This window comes from Lutra lutra, chromosome 5 (genome assembly GCF_902655055.1).
Source record: "Lutra lutra chromosome 5, mLutLut1.2, whole genome shotgun sequence".
In the NCBI taxonomy this organism is placed as follows: Eukaryota; Metazoa; Chordata; class Mammalia; order Carnivora; family Mustelidae; genus Lutra; species Lutra lutra.
In genome coordinates, this window is record NC_062282.1 from 25,199,318 (window position 1) to 25,215,891 (window position 16,574).

At 39.1% G+C, this 16,574-nt stretch overlaps 1 protein-coding gene across 2 annotated transcripts in view; it reads left to right on the top strand.

Moving 5' to 3' along the window:
* The window catches only part of CDH6 (cadherin 6), a 124,928-nt gene that overhangs the window by 70,603 nt on the left and 37,751 nt on the right, over positions 1-16,574 (top strand). The window lies entirely within an intron of this gene.

A 16,574-nucleotide genomic window follows, 5' to 3' on the forward strand; every position in this document is an offset into this window, starting at 1 on the left:
CTGCATACTGCAACGATGGGGGAAAAAAATAGGGACACGGATTTGTACTTTGTGTTTCAAAATATAGTATTGGTAAGAAGAGTAATTGTCACATACCCTTCATACAGAGAATGAACATAATGGAAATGATAAGATGTCTTTGTTTATGATTACGGCTATGATTTTGAAACGGCTACATCAGGATACCACGCAAGTAGCATAAATTTTGCAGATTCCAAGGGCTGCATGTTCACATTTCAATCTGTTACCAAATATCCCTAAATAAGAAGGTGTGAATATTCTCTTTAAGTATTAACCACTATAAATGAAGGAAAACCATCCATAGCTTGGGCTGAGGTAACCAGGCATTGTTCCAATGGATGAATTATTAATGTGGAATAAAGTAGGAGAGGAAGTATTCAGTGAAGGGGTGAACATCAACACTGATCCCCAAGGGGTTAGCCTTGTATTTGATGTGAAATCCACACGCTGTGTGACGGCTGAAGAAAGATAGTCCCCTTCTTTATACTTTACCCCATTTCCTTGTGAAATCTGACAAACAGGAACTATATTTATAGAGCAATCATTGTAAATAATGATAATCACCTTACAATCTTTAAAACACTTTCTACAATGCAAATAACACTACTGTCATAGAAGATTAAATTGTTTTAAATGCTTTGTCTAAATAATTGAGCCCCCCCTTTTTTTTCCTTTCTGCTTTTACTTCTAAAGTTGTGATGACAGTTGATATCAAAACTACACACACACAAAAAAAAAACTACACGAGTTCTTAAAGAAAGGCTAGGATATTTCAGGATTCTAGAAGCGGAAATAGATAAAACTGCACCAAAATCAGTTTTACCATGATGATTGTGAGAGGTAGTATTGCCACGAGGAAAAGTTTCTCGAGCTGCGGACTCAAGCAGATCTGAGGCCGCATCTATGCCCTGCCATTCGTGTGGCCCGGGGCAGGTTGTTAACCTGCCCAGGCTTTTGTTTCTTCATCTAGAAAATGCAGGCAGCAATGCCAACCTCATGGAGTGGCAGCCTCGTTAAAGTGAGACAAGAACTAGGGGCTGGCACATAGTAGGTGCATAAAGGTGTTCTTAATATGGGTGAGAACACCCACTGTATACGCTCTTAATAATAATCTATCTGTAATGCACTGAAGCAGAGTATTGATTTCTGAATCATTGCAGAAGTAAAAGGAGGTGATTACGGGATCTCTCAGTGGGTGGAAAATGTAGAGGATGGTGGCAAAATCCCTTCCCAATCAGAGCTTCGATGTAACCATTTGGAGGTGGATATTTTATTGGCAGCTGGAGGTTTTTCCCTGCCTCACCCCCACCTCCTTGAACGGGTGACACATAAAAGAGTATCTGTTGGAAAAAATAAATAAATAAGGCAAGGGCAATCATTGAAGTGGTCGTGGTCCCCGCATGGCTACGACAGATGTGTAAAGAGGTGTTTTTGCTCTGTTAATAGGGCATGTCCCCAGATCTATCTTTGGCGTTACGTTTTATCAACATGAGAAAGGATTTCAGTGTAATGTGTTTTAACCACAATTAAAAATAGACCCAAAAAAGTTTAAGTAAAAAAAAAAAAAACAAAACAAAAAAGTTTGTTGTTCATGTGGCAACAAGTGGGTCCACTTTTAAAAAGCTCTGGAACTGGGGCGCCTGGGTGGCTCAGTGGGTTAAGCCTCTGCCTTCAGCTCAGGTCATGATCTCAGGGTCCTGGGATCGAGCCCCGCATCGGGCTCTCTGCTCAGCAGTGAGCCTGCTTCCCCCTCTCTCTGCCTGCCTCTCTGCCTACTTGTGATTTCTCTCTCTCTCTCTCACTCTGTCAAATAAATAAATAAAAAATCTTTAAAAAAATAAAAAATAAATAAATAAATAAAATAAATAAAAAGCTCTGGAACAAAACAGACACCTGATGCTGGGAAGTGGATTCACAAGGTTAAGAAACTTTTGGAAAAGGACAAGAAAAAACAAGATTAGACTGTAGCAGAGGTTCCAAAACATTCTTGGTTCACAGCGCCCTTCTTATCTCAAGAATTGTTTTCACAGTGCACTTAGGACGCAAGAAATAGATCCAAACACCTTAATAGGTATTTATATTCTAAAAAATAAGTAGCTCTTTGAAAAACAAAAATACACAGCAATTAATAGAAAAAATATAGAAGAAATAACCCCAGTTCCTTACTTACAGAATGTGGGCATCTGCTGGGCACTGTACAACTTCTAAGATTGGACACTGCCCCTCGTTTCCTTTCCATATTGATTTTGCACTGTACTTAACACAAGTACTATGGGGACCCAGCTTTACAGACATATGACATCATCGAAAGGAGTGTAGCACCACCTACTGTTGAAACTGTGAACTACCCTGAGCTAGTAATTCACAAGGAGTCTGACAGAGCCCAAGTATTTCTGTATTTCCCTTGAAATTTAAAAATGCTTCCTGGCACCAGGGTGGGCTCCTCAGGATGCCTCGGTATGCACTCTGGAAAGCCCTGGACTGTAGCTGTGTGGGCACTTAAAGGTGTACAAAGGCCAACAGAACTTTAAAACGTGGGATTAGCCTAATTAAATAACAATTACTTTGAGTCTGTCCTTGGGGCCTGAAAGGAAAAAGATTGATCTGTACTTGGAAGGGACAGAAGCATTAACAGAAGAGAAGTCATGCCTCTGAGCAAGTAACTCTTAAAGTGGAAGAAAAAAGTTTTTACATTATAAGTATCTGTTTCTATTTTATTTGTGTTCACTGGTTTCCATGATTTGTGGTAAGTCTCTAGGGTTGACAGTGATGAAGGTGGAGTGAGGAAAATGTGAGAACGGGAGGGAGATAAAGGGCTGTCAGGTGTCAAAGGAGAAAAGAGGGAGGGTCACAGAGCAACCAAGAAGTAGCAGAAGACAGACTCCTGAGGCTAGGCTAACAATAAAGTGAAGAGACAAGAACACGCTTAAAACATGGAACACAAGCCAAGGCGACAAGACATCCCTCCTCTAGCCTTCTGAATGCTCCCCAGCATTTCACTGTGTCCTTCGGCAGTAAGATAAACGCAGAAACGTGAACTCAGCCGGGCAGAGGCTGGAAGGATACACTTCCTGTGAGTAAGAGTGGGGAAGGCCGATTCTACTGAAATATTGACAACCCAGACTCTGATTTATGAGAAAAGTCTCAGCACCTCTACTCACCTAAAAAGGGCGGTGGCAGGTCTGGGTAACAGGGAAGGAAGGAGTTTTCCTGTACTCGGTAAGAGCTTGTGGGCTTAAGAAACAGATCCACATACAGATGGTGGTTTTTCTAAAATGCCTGACCATCTGGGGCAACTTTTAGCTGATTTAGCATAGGCAGCACCTGTGTCACTGGGCGCTTGTTGGAAATGCAGAATCTTGGGCCCTCGGTGAGATCTATGGAATCATACTCTGCATTTCAACGAGAGCCCCCAGTGAATTGTATGCATATTAACATTTGAAGAGTAGAGGCTTTTAAAAATGCCTTGGCCCTGGTCTCACCTCCCCAGAGATTCTGTCTCAGTTGGTTTTTGATTATTGATGATTCTAATATGCGCTGGAATTTGAGAACCACGGCCTTGGCATCATATGACTGGCAGGGATTAGAACAAATCGTGGCATGTTCAGTGATGAAATGGACGTCCAGGAAGTACTGCTGGAAACAGGAAGGAGAGGGGCCAGCTGGGCTTGGGGCTGAGCAGAGCTTCCCCAAGGAGGTGATAATGTTGGAAGCACTCTTAAAGGAGCAGCAGGTGTGAACTCACACCGCAGAGGGAGAATTAACAGGACTTCCCAATATTAAATGCAGAGAAGTTCGAAGAGTCGGGGATTTCAAGATTGTACAGTCAGGAGAGTGGAGTGTTGCTATTGCTGGCACAGGAAATGGAAAGATACATGTGTTCTTGTCAAGGGGGGACAGGAAGAGTATTTGATTTTACACGAAATCCACCCCGGTTATCTTTGGTTTCTGTAAACTTAATAGGAAATTAAGGAGGAAGCGTCATCATCTCACATTTGCAGAAAACCCTTGCCAGCTTTGCATAATGTAGCAATTCCTTGGTGATGATTCATATATAATCTAAGATTAAGTTCAATAAGAAAAGAACAACACAGGTAAACGGAGATTAGATTTTGAAGACGGGCACTCATTAACACAAAGATGAATATATTTAAAACCGCAGAACTTTTTGCAGTTTCAGGCAAAAGGTTTGCACATGATCATACAACAGCCCATAGCAACGATGATTTCCCTTGTCTCCTGCATTTTATCCTTTACAATGTTCTCTATGCTCTCCTTCCACACAATGTATACATAAGACGAATCTCCATTAGAAGCCTTTGAGGTACTTCTATTTTCAGTAGCATACCAGGAGATCTGTTTTTATGAACGTGACAAACTTGTATTTTCATAGATATTTTCTGATGTTACCTTTTTGGAAGTTGATGAGGGTTTTCTCTTGTGGAGTTTTCCCAAAAAACAGATACGCTGTGCTTTTTTAAACATCTCGAAAACTGGGGTTCTATTTGAGGCTCTAAACGTACAGGTCTTCCTAACACGCCTTTCTCTTGAGTCTTTAAAATTAATGTCTACCCAATTCAACAAAGCCATTCATCTCAGGATAATCAGCCAGTAATGTTTTAACGGCCCATAAAAATGAAAGTTGTCAGCCACACACACCTTTAAAATAGGAATGAACAATTATTTGTTCCTATAATCACATGATCTGAATTCGGTACACATGAAGCAATATTATATTCACTCTGAAAGACCATTTAAAAGATGCTAATATTAAAATATTGCTTTCTTGTGTTCCATTTTTTTTTTCTGAAAAGAACATAAGTTTAAGAGTAGAAACCTTGAGGTGCTAATTTGAAGGGGGATTCAGAGAGTCATTTAATCACTGTCACTTCAAACAGCAGCAGCAGATTAAAACATCAACATCGGGGTGCCTGGGTGGCTCAGTGGATTAAGCCTCTGCCTTCAGCTCAGGTCATGATCTCGGGGTCCTAGGATCGAGCCCCGAATTCGGGCTCTCCACTCAGCGGGGGGCCTGCTTCCCCCTTTCTCTCTGCCTGCTGCTCTGCCTAGTCGTGATCTCTCTCTCTCTCTCTCTCTCCATCAAATAAATAAAATCTTTAGAAAAAAAAAAAAAAACATCAACATCGGGGGCGCCTGGGTGGCTCAGTGGGTTAAAGCCTCTGCCTTTGGCTCAGGTCATGATCTCAGGGTCCTGGGATGGAGCCCCACATCGGACTCTCTGCTCAGCGGGGAGCCTGCTTCCTCCTCTCTCTCTGCCTGCCTCTCTGCCTACTTGTGATCTCTCTGTCAAATAAATAAATAAAAATCTTAAAACAACAACAAAACAACCATCAACATCGTCACAACTAGCATGTCCTGAACCCTACTCCGTTCCAGACACTCTGCTCAGTGCTTCAGGTGTCTTATCTCATTGGGTCCTCACAGCAACACTAATGCTGAGGTAAGATTTATAGCCCTGTTTTATAGATGAGTAAACCAAGGCTCAGAGCACTCAAATATTTCCGCCTTTTATCACTATGAACATTCCTCTTACTTTTTCTGGAATACATCAGTGATATTGAAAATAGTTACATGTGCGCATTTTAAAATTAGATATGCAATTAGCAGTCTTTTTGGTCATCATGATGAAAATGTCTTTGCTTTTTATTTCCCTTGATAACCTCTAAACTTCTATTCTGGTTCAAAGCCCTGCAATAATCTTTTCTCCCTGAGTCAGGACAAGCGCCTTGGGCACATCTTTCTTCTTCATCATTTAAATTTAATGCTCAGCCATTTAACATTTTTATATTTCAATTGGTTAGTATATTTAAGAGACCATGCACTGGCTGGTTGAATGTACCTTAAAAAAAAAAAAAAAGTTTTAAAAAGTAACTTCCCGACTGCCAATATTGGCAGTAATCCTCATTATGTTTCCACTGCCGCCAACTGATTTCCCTTTCTTAATGGCAAAGGCTTCAGTTTGCTATTTGATGCTAAGAAGATGTCCCGTGTGACAGCAATTCCCTCAGTCTTCAACATTCCCTCTCTGCACAGTTGCTCATGTGGAGAGCAGAACAGTTAGAAGGTCTGACCTTGGTCATAAACCCAAAGGCAACTGTTCGATTACCCAGTCACAAAAGCAGAGTAAAATTTAGAAAGGCAAAGAAAAAGAAGGTCCCAATCCCAAATCCTCCAACTTCCATGTCATTACGTCTGTGGAATCCTACATCCTCCTGCTTGTAATGCAATTTGTTGAACAAAATGGAGGGATCAAGGTGAATAAAAGAGAGTTAAGGATTCAGATCCTTTTTGTTCACACTGATCTATATTGCCTCCATGCTCCACAAACTGAACAGTTCTAGAGGTTGTTGGAAAGTTATAGACACTCTGCATGTTCATTATAACAAATCCCCTCCCATCTCTACTATAGACATTGCTAAGTATTTATTTACTGATTACCTTAACTTGTTTGTACTATTATTAAACAATATAGATGCTTGGTTTGTGGAATGTTTTTGGTTTTTGTCGTATTATGGGTCCACCATAGGAGATGGCAATATAAATATGCAAAATGCCAACATTCCAATTAACATTTCTTTTCATATCAAAATCCTTAATTATCATCATCCTTAATTAATTGAATAATCCTTAATTATCAAATAAACTTTATTCCAAAAATCAGATAAATATCCCTGACTTATTGGTAATGAACAGTCAAAAGATACTTAAACCACTGATTTTTTTTAATCTCCATTGATTTGAATGACAGTAATTTAAATATGAGAAGCCAAGAATATATTGTCACCAGAATTATAAGTTTAACTTTAAGAAGGCCTCATCTCTCCCATCAAAATGAAAAGATGTCTTCCTTATGCTCTACCCTCTTTTATAAAAAATAAACAAGTTTTTTTGGTAGGAGTTCTCCCTTTGATAACCTTCATCAAATCTGACATTATGTTTAGATGTTAATGTGTCACCGGAATCGAAAGAAGGCATCTTCTGTTGTGTAGATGTAGGCTGCTGGTAGCAAATTCCACCTTCCTATAAGCTTTTATGTTGTCAATTATTACAATGACCATGTAATATAATCCTCATGAGCTTGCTAAGTATATCAGTATTCTTCACAAAGCTATCTTTCCATCTGGAATTAAAGAAGAGATTGAAAGAAAGTACAGAACTCCCCTAAGACAAAGAGATTTTTTTTCTTATTGCTCTTTTGATAAATAAGTAGAAGGAATAGATATTCTCAAAGGTCAAGGTGAGGAATCAAATTTGAAATTACGTGACCTGGAATAGAGAAAAGCAGCATGCCACAATATTTCACCAGGAAAATAGTTACAGTTTCTTCCAGCTTTCCATTCACGGAGAATACATACACACACACACACAAGAGAAGAGAGGCATCTTAAAAGATTAAAATGTATAGATGTGTGAAATATATGAATAAATATTTGAGGTGAATTGGTATGTTTCAGAAGACCCAAAGGCAGTAATGGGGCATAACAAAAAGCTCGAAATATCAGTCTAAATGTGGGATTTAATGGTGACTAGAGGACACTGAGATTGGAGTTAAGAAGGCAATTGAAGACGTTATCTCAGCTAAGACATTTTTGAATAGATCTGGAGAGAAAATGCTTTTCATTCATTCGACAATTATGCACTGCAGAGTGTTAAGTTAATAGCCAAGGAGGCTGCGTATGTCTGCGCCCCAGCTACACTGTGACCACCTGCATAATATTGGGCAAGTTATTTAACCTCCCTGCCCCCCCATTTCTTCCACTGTTACATGAGGGAGTAAGAAAGTTACTGAGGTGAGGATTTAATAAATTAATACACAGAAAGGGCTGAGAACAGGGTCTGGCATATCATACTCACAAAGGGAAGACCATCTAGGAAGGGAAGGCACCTTGCAATCAGGTGTGCCCTCAAAGAACGGGAACAGCGAAGGGAAGGAAGAACCAAAGGTGCCCTCGGGATTATTCCCCGAATGTTCAGTCTCCTTCCGTGAAGTCAAGTATGATGGGCCAGAAGACGGTGCCAAGCAGCTAAGGCAGCTGCAGATGTGACTCATAATGGCAATTCAGAAAACTACGCATATATAAAAATATGGTCTTCCTCATTATCCCAACCAAACTAAAAATAAAATGTGCACTACTCTTCACGTTATTTGATGATCCTGGTAGATTTTGTAGATCCTTCTATTAAGGCTATTTATTATCTCATTTTAAAACATCATCACCTTACACCACAATTTGGAGTTAATATTATTTAAATGGCTGTGAAATGTTAAGGGTCTAATTAGGTCTCATCATTTTTCTCAATATAAACTTGAATGCATCCAACAATGCAAAAAATTACTATTGCACTTAGGGTATACTCATGTTTTAAGTTGGAGTAACCATATTAAGTTGTTAGGTTGGAATTAATATCATAATCTCCTTATATTATTGAACCAAAGTTTTACTGAGGGAAAAATCATTCTTGACTTAATTTCTTACCCTGAATGCTTCACCTTTTAAAGAGTGAAATAATTAATTCTTTGTTTAAAGTTCAACTTTGACCTTTCATATTGAGCAGTGTTCTATATTGGGTCCCAGGGCTCCTTTTTCAATTAGTACTTTAGATATTGAATTTGAATCTTTTCACATACTCATATCCTTGTAAACTCTGCAGGACCCTAGAGTACATGTTTTATTCATCTATGTATCCTTAAAAGTGCTTGGCACAGATATGCACCTTGGAAACAGCCAAATATTACTTGAATTAAGCTGCAATGACTAAAGAGATAAAAATCTGCCATGTATCTAGAAGTGTTTCCCAGTTTATTGGTGTGCATAGTTTGATATGGATATCGCTGATAGTGCTTTGTGTCATTGGGTTGACAAGTGAACATCTAAAGTCTTTAAAGTTCAAGGATATATTAGGTAGTAAACATATAAACCAAATTTATTATATCTTTCCATGGAAGCTACCTCTGGAAATTTCACATCAAGATGACACAAATATTTTATGGTACAATAGGAAAAAGCTCAAGCTACCTTAGTGCAAACCAGAGAAACTGAAGACAATACAGTTGTATGTGCATAAACAAGAAAGATAAAAAGAGAACATACAGGAAATAATATCATATTGTAAAAGTTCATTCCTTTAAGACTTTTACAAATGAAAACCAGACAACATTTATGGTCTCAGTTTAAGGAAGTCTGAAGCAAAATGGGGAAAAGTAAGAGCTGGCCAATAGAAAGAATATTTTTCTTAAAATTCCTAGGAAGCTACATTGTGTAGACAATTCAAGTGTGTGGTAAAAAAGAAATCATTTAAGACCTGAAAATGTTGATTGCCATGATTCACACACACAAAAAATCAACTATGGAGAAAAATGTGATGATACAGGGAGAGAAAAATTCTATATAATGACTAATTCTTTTCTTTATCAAGTATATAGTCTCCCAATCAACATATTTTGAGTTCTCAGGGGGAAAATAATCATTTCTGGAAAATAATCTCATCTTAACTCTTTCTACCATTTATATACAAGTACAATTCAGAAGAGAAACAGAAAAGAGGAGATGCCAAAAAATTCTGCTTTAACGTACAGTTAAGCAAAATTTTAGCATGCTTTATTGTTTTCTTTCCACTAATTGTAAAGCATAAGACTCTGGCCCATTTCCTTACTTAATCTATAGTCTAGAGCTTCTTCTCCTGCCCCCTCCATCCCCAATAAGGGTAACTACCCCCTGGAAAGCAAACTTCCCCTTTAGAAATCAAGCAAGGCAGAATGGACTATAAAAAATTACCTTCTTATTCTATTGTAGCTATTTTCATCCACTTTTATTGAGAAATAATTGACATACATCACTACGTAAGTTTAAGGTGTAAAGTATGATGGTCTAATTTACATATATTGTGAAATGATTATTGCTACATTAGGTTTGGCTAGCATCCACCTTCTCATACAGATACAATAAAAAGGAAGAAAAAATTCTCTGTAATGAGATAATTTATATCTTTTTTTAACATTTTATTTTAAGATTTTATTTACTTATTTGTCAGAGTGAGAGAGAGAGAGCACAGCAAGGGGAACAGCACACAGTGGGAGAAGCAGACTCCCTGCTGAACAAGGAGCCCGATGCAGGGCTCCATCCCAAGACCCTGAGATCATGACCTGAGCAGAAGGCAGATGCTGAGCTGACTGAGCCACCCAGGCATCTTGAGACAATTTATATCTTGAGTATTCTATCCATCTTCCCAACTATGGTTATTATATAAAAAGAATAAAAAGGGAGGAGCTATTTACCTTGTGCAAAAGTTCTGATCTTGGTGATCACTGACTCACCTGCCTCTTAAAGGAAAATGCTTTTAAAACAAAATCAAGAAAATTAAGTGACTTGGTCAAACTTAAGTGGCATTATTTTATTCCATTTTCTCTCCCTTTCAACAGTCTAGGCATCATTTACTAGAGTTTTAAAATGATAATGCCACAGTTGGAACTTTACTACAATGGCAAACCATCAGGTAATTTCTAAGGAAAGGGAGGGTGCAGGATGGGGAGAGACAGAATAGAAAATACAACACAAAAGAAATTACTCCCTGGCAAGCAAAGGTACTCCAGATAATTTGTAATGAGATAAAGAGCAATGGTAATGTTTTCTTACACTTCTACCAGGTGCTATGATTTATGAGGCGCTCTTGCAAACAAGTGTTCCTTGAATGACCGCACAAGCACACCTCCATTTGAGCAGGACTAAATCCTTTCGGGTGTGAGAAAACAGTCCCAGAGGGGTTAAGAGACCACTGTCACTACGTGCAAGTGACAAAGCTGGGGCCAAAGTCCAGCTTTTTTGATGTATCTAATACTCTTGCCTTACACCACATTATTAAGATGTTAGAGTAGCAGACCTGGTGGGCAAATGAAACCATAACATAAAGGCTTAGGAGTTAGAGCTCTAGAAGAGTCCTCCAATTCATGCACTAACTTACTATGAGAACATTTTCCCCAACCTGGCCATTTAGATCATTCACATTTCTTTTCACTGAGGTTGTTTCATTGGTCGCTTAAAGGAAGGGAGGAAGGGAGGAAGGAAGGAAGGAAGGAAGGAAGGGGGAGGGGAAGAAAAGAAAAGGGAACTGTTCAAATCCTAAACTTACAAACTGGTTCCCAAGCGAAAAAACTAATAAATGAATGAGCTCATAATATTCTCTCCCAGGATCACTCATCAGAACTTAAGAGTAGGCTACAGAATTCCCTTTGGTCATTGTTTATTGAATACATATAGGATGCTCAAGATTTAAGAATTTAAGAATTTGAACAAGAAACAGTCCCTCTCTCAAGGAAACTACTTGTTTTATAAAAATATAACTTTAACTTTTTAGATCCTAAGAGTCAATATAAGAATATTATAGCAAATATATTTCTTACTTCTGAAGAAAAATCCATTTTGGGAAAAGCCTATTAGCTAGTGAGAAATATTTTTTTAAAAATTTCTGCCATTTCAGTCATCCTGTCTCAAAGGTCTGCATTCATCTGTTAATATTTCCTTCCAAAGTGTATGTGTCAGAGTGGGAGGGAAATAAGAGAGGGGGGCACAGGGAGCATGTGTGTAGGTGTGTGTGGGCATGTGTCCTTAGATTTGGCAATTACTAAAGAGATCACACCTTAAGGCAAAGAGGTAAGATTGTTACTGGTGAGTTACGGCGCCTTACTAAATCAACTTTTGACTGGGTATCTGGCTCTCAGCTTGATTTACCACTGGCTTTTTGAAAATGAAAATGTTAGATTAAGCAGGAGCTGAGACTAATGTCATAGTCTGCCAAAGACCTTGGACTTCCAGAGTCAAGCTAAAGGCAGTAAACAATGCCTTTTTGGGGAAATAACTTCATGCAGTGAATAAACCAAAAGGCAGTTGTTTAATTGATAAATCCCAAATGAATAATAACATCTATTACAGTTTGTATCATTTGTGCCAATAGAATTTACAAATCACTTAGCCTGGGGTCTGATGTAATAAATACAATGAATCCAGAAACGTTCGTAATCATTGTGGGGAGTGCTGTTTGGCTGTATGCTCTGGTGTGAATTAGCATAGACATTGGAGTTCAGCAGATCTTGGTATCCTTCCTGGCCATGCCCTAAACTTTGGGTAAGTTACCTAACCTCCCCAACCTCAGTTTCTCCGGAAAAAACAAACAAACAAACAAACAAAAACGGAGAAAATAAAGGTTAGCTCCTGGAGTCATGAGAATTAACTGACGTAACACATAACACTTTCTTGCGGTACGTGACACACAGTGAGTGCTGGTCAAAGGTGTGTTCTACACTCTTTCCTGGGATTCTTGAGGGACCACATTCAGTTTGGGTCTGCCTTGAATTTCGAAGATAAAGAACTACCCTGCCTTGTTTTCTACAGTTGCTGAAACAAATCACCACACACTTAGTGGCTTAAAAGAGTACAAACTTAGTATCTGACAATTCTGGAGGTCAGAAGTCTGAAATGGGTTTTACTGGGCTAAAATCAAGGTGCCTACAAGATGTCCTTTTGGAGGCTATAGGAAAAAATCCGTTTCCCTGACCTTTTGGGCTTCTAGAGGTTGCCTGTGTTCCTTGGTTCAGAGTCTTCTCCTTCTTCAAAGTCAGCAACCCACTTTTTTCAAATCTCTGTCTCTCTGTCTGTCTGTCTCTCTCTCTCTCTCTCTCACACACACACACACTCACCTCTATGCATCATCACATCTCCATCTGACTCCCACTCTTCCCTCTTTCCCTTATAAGGACTCTGGTGATTATATTAGACTCGCCTGGGTAACCTAGAGTCATCTCCCTGTCTAAAAACCTTTATCTTCATCACATCTGTAAAATCCTTTTTGCCAGGAAATGTAACTTCCTCACTAGTTCCAGAAATTAGGATGTAGGCATCTTTGGGAGAGCTATTATTCTGCCTACCACAACTATTATAGCACACAAGTTTTGTTCATTTTATAGTTACTCTGGTACTTCTGACATTAAATTCAAGGTATTGAGTGTAAAAGATAAATGTCAAGGGAATTAATAAATTTCTCCTGAGTTTAGATTTAAAATTCTTTTGCTTTTAGCACTTTGTCAGAAGTTCTCCTCCACATAACACAAGGTCGGTTTCAATGGTTATTAAATCTAACAAAAGATAAAGATTGAATTGAGTGGGGTTATGTGGAATCTCTGCAAATGCAGAATCTGTATGGTATTATTTGAATGTATTTTAAAAGTTATAAGGTACACAAATGAGGAAAAAAATGGAAGCGTAGAAAGATGATAGACTAAGATAGATGGATAGATAGATAGACAAACAGACAGAATTCAATCAGTGGTTCTCAATAGAGGCATTTAGTCCCCCAGTGGACATTTGACAACATCTGAAGACACTTTTTGGTTGTCATAACTTGAAAAGTCCTATAGGTATCTAGTGGGTAGGGGACAGAAATGCTGCTAAACATTCTATAATGCATAAGATAGGTCCCACTATAAAGAGTTACTCAGCCCAAAATGTCAGTAGTGCAGAGGTTGAAAATCCTGAATTAGATAGATCTTTGTAATTCAGCACTTGAAATATTGTTTGGGGGGGTGCCCGGGTGGCTCAGTCGGTTAATCATCCTAACTGTTGATTTCGGCTCAGGGTCATGATCTCAGGGCTCAGGGTCGTGAGATCAAGCCCTGACTCGGGCTCCACACTCAATGGGGAGTCTGCTTCTTTCGCTCTGTTCCTCTCTCTCTGCCCCCCGCTCTAAAATAAGTTAATTAATTAATTAATTAAAATATGGTTTGGTACAGAGTAATCCTTAAATGGATGTTCATAGGCCTGAACGTAAACACTCAGAGATAATATTTATATTATGCTTAACAGAATACTGACTCAAATGATGCTCTTGCTAGTGGTACAATGCTAAGAAATTACTTAACTCTTACCTTGCCTCAGTTTCCTCATCTTTTAAGAGGAAATATGAAGAGTTTCATGATGAGTAACAATTTATATAATCTATGTAATGAGGTCAGCACATTTCCTGTTCCACAGAATAAGCTTAATAGATGTCTCCCATTATTTTTTTCCCAAATCCCAGTCAGACCAGTTGCCAAATTGATGAATCATATAGGAGAATGCTTTAAAGATAAAGTATTTCCACTGTTATAGAAATCAATCAAATTATTTATACTGAATAGGAGAATATAATTTTTCAGGTCATCATGGAAGGCAACATAGTATACTTGAAAAAGAACGTGGGATATGGAGGCAGCTTGATCCTAAGTTTTGTTAGAGGAAAAGAGATTTTCTAGATTCTTTTCGAGCCCATTTAATGTATTAAGAGATGGTCTACCCAACTAGAACAAAACTCACAAATTCCATTTATATATCTAGTCACCAAAAATTATCGGTGCCAGGCTCCGGGCTGTGGGTCATGTTTCCACTCCCATCGTCTAATTGACTTTTAGTAGGAATTGGCTCTTCCTCCCACCGAAATCTGTTTGGTGGGGAATTCCTAAAACCAAGGGAGGATTTCACAGTCCTGGCCATTAAACACAGAAACGCACAGTCCTGTGTGTGTCTGAAGTCCTTTCTACGACCTCGAGATTACATATCTGAAGGCCCTGGGGGAAGAGTGGCAAGTTTGTGGGTTAAAGGTGAAAGTAGACTGGTTTTTGTCCATTTCCTTTTGAGGCAACCATGTGGTGAAGGGGCAGCCCCTTTTTGCTCCCAGGAGACCTCCCGGGCTTCTCCAGGGCAAGAAAGGAGTGGATGATGCCATAGATGGTACCTATCAAAGACAAAGCTACCCTGTAGCCAGGACCACAGGAGCCAAGGGCAATGGAAGAGTCAGAGGCAGATGTCACGGGGGTTTCTGATGACAATGAGGCAGGCAGGATGGAGCTACGCAGCTTTGATCTTGGAGAACAGAGATCACATTTCCACCTGCCAAAAAGCACAGATGCCACTGAGGAAAGTAGCGGATGACAGAACTTGTCTAGAAACCAGTGGGCTAGAGGGCAAGACAAGGACTGCCCTTAACTCCAAAGCCCCCAAATTTCCCTCTAACACAGGTCTTGTGAGTCTCTTCTCTTTATATACCCAGATGGTATGTTAGACTGGGTCAGGGGTAAAGGGAGAAAGCGGAAGCCAGAAAGACTGAGATTTATCTAAATGAGTTATCTAAGGAGACTCTGTTATTGAATCAGGTAGACGTTATTGGATTGCATTAAATTATTGACTCGATGTGCAACCTAATATTGAGTTCCTAATACTCAATGGGATTAGAGCTTAAGGGATAAACTATAAAAAAAAAAAAATAAGGAAGTTGCATCTTCCCTTGCACATCTGAGTGCAGTGTGCGCAAATACGTGGCCAGCAACTCAAGGGAAAGCGTGTTTCTATTTTAGCTGACTTTATTGCTTTTATTACCCCAGGCACATTCTCAAAGCCTCCTCTGATTTTCTCCCACACTGAGTCTGGAAACCGTGCTACGTGCTCATGCTGGATGCTCAGTCATTTTTCTCCCATCAGTAATGTTACCTTCTCCAAGAAGTCTTCATAAACCCTCAAAGGGCTGATATATTCCCTGACTCCCCCTTTGTGCAATTTACAAGTGCCTTTTATGCCATTCTCTGGCTTTTTATTTACCTTATTATTCCTAATACTTAATAAGAGTACTCAAGTGTCTAATTTCTGCTTTTATTCTGAGTCAGTTCTTCCAAGCCTAAACTGCAAGTTTGCAGACGGCAAGTGTGATGTTTTTGTAATTCACTGTCTCATGCAGCTCTCCAGGCCCATACATGTTCTTCAATGGTCTTAGTTCATAAAGTTAAATTAGTTTTATTATGAAACAATGTTTCTGTGAAATGGAGTATTTTCCATTCATCATCTATTAGTTTTGGCAACAGAAGGATATTTGAGATATAGCTCAATAAATCTTGAAGCTTCTTCACCATTAACAGGTGACTTCTGTCTGAAGACTCGGTGGACATACAATGGTTAATGTACTTGCAGGATTTCTAATTTGTCTATTCTCTTCAATAAACTCAATAAAGTTGGCTTTATTATTGTATTAGGATTTTTATTGGTTATTAAAGAAGTGTTTTTAGATCTGAGGCAATAACTTGGATTCCTCCCTCAGACTGCTCAGATTAGATCATGTGCCTAAGGTTTGGTTGTGACTGCCAAGTGATCTGGAACCTTCAGGAATGTAGAATCTTGGTACGTAGAGTTATACTAAAATCAAGTGAGACAGGAGATGGAGGACACTAAGATTTATTGATTGCTTTCTATGTGTCAAAAACCTTCGCTGATTATTGATTATTTTGTCCAATTTTATCTTTACAACACTCATTCATTCATTCTTTAAAATCATTCATTATTGGGATGCCTGAGTGGCTCAGTTGGTTAAGCAACTGCCTTCGGCTCAGGTCATGATCCCAGCGTCCTGGGATCGAGTCCCACATCGGGCTCCTTGCTTGGCAGGGAGCCTGTTTCTCCCTCTGCCTCTGCCTGCCATTCTGTCTGCCTGTGCTCGCTCGTTCTCCTCTCTCTCTGTCA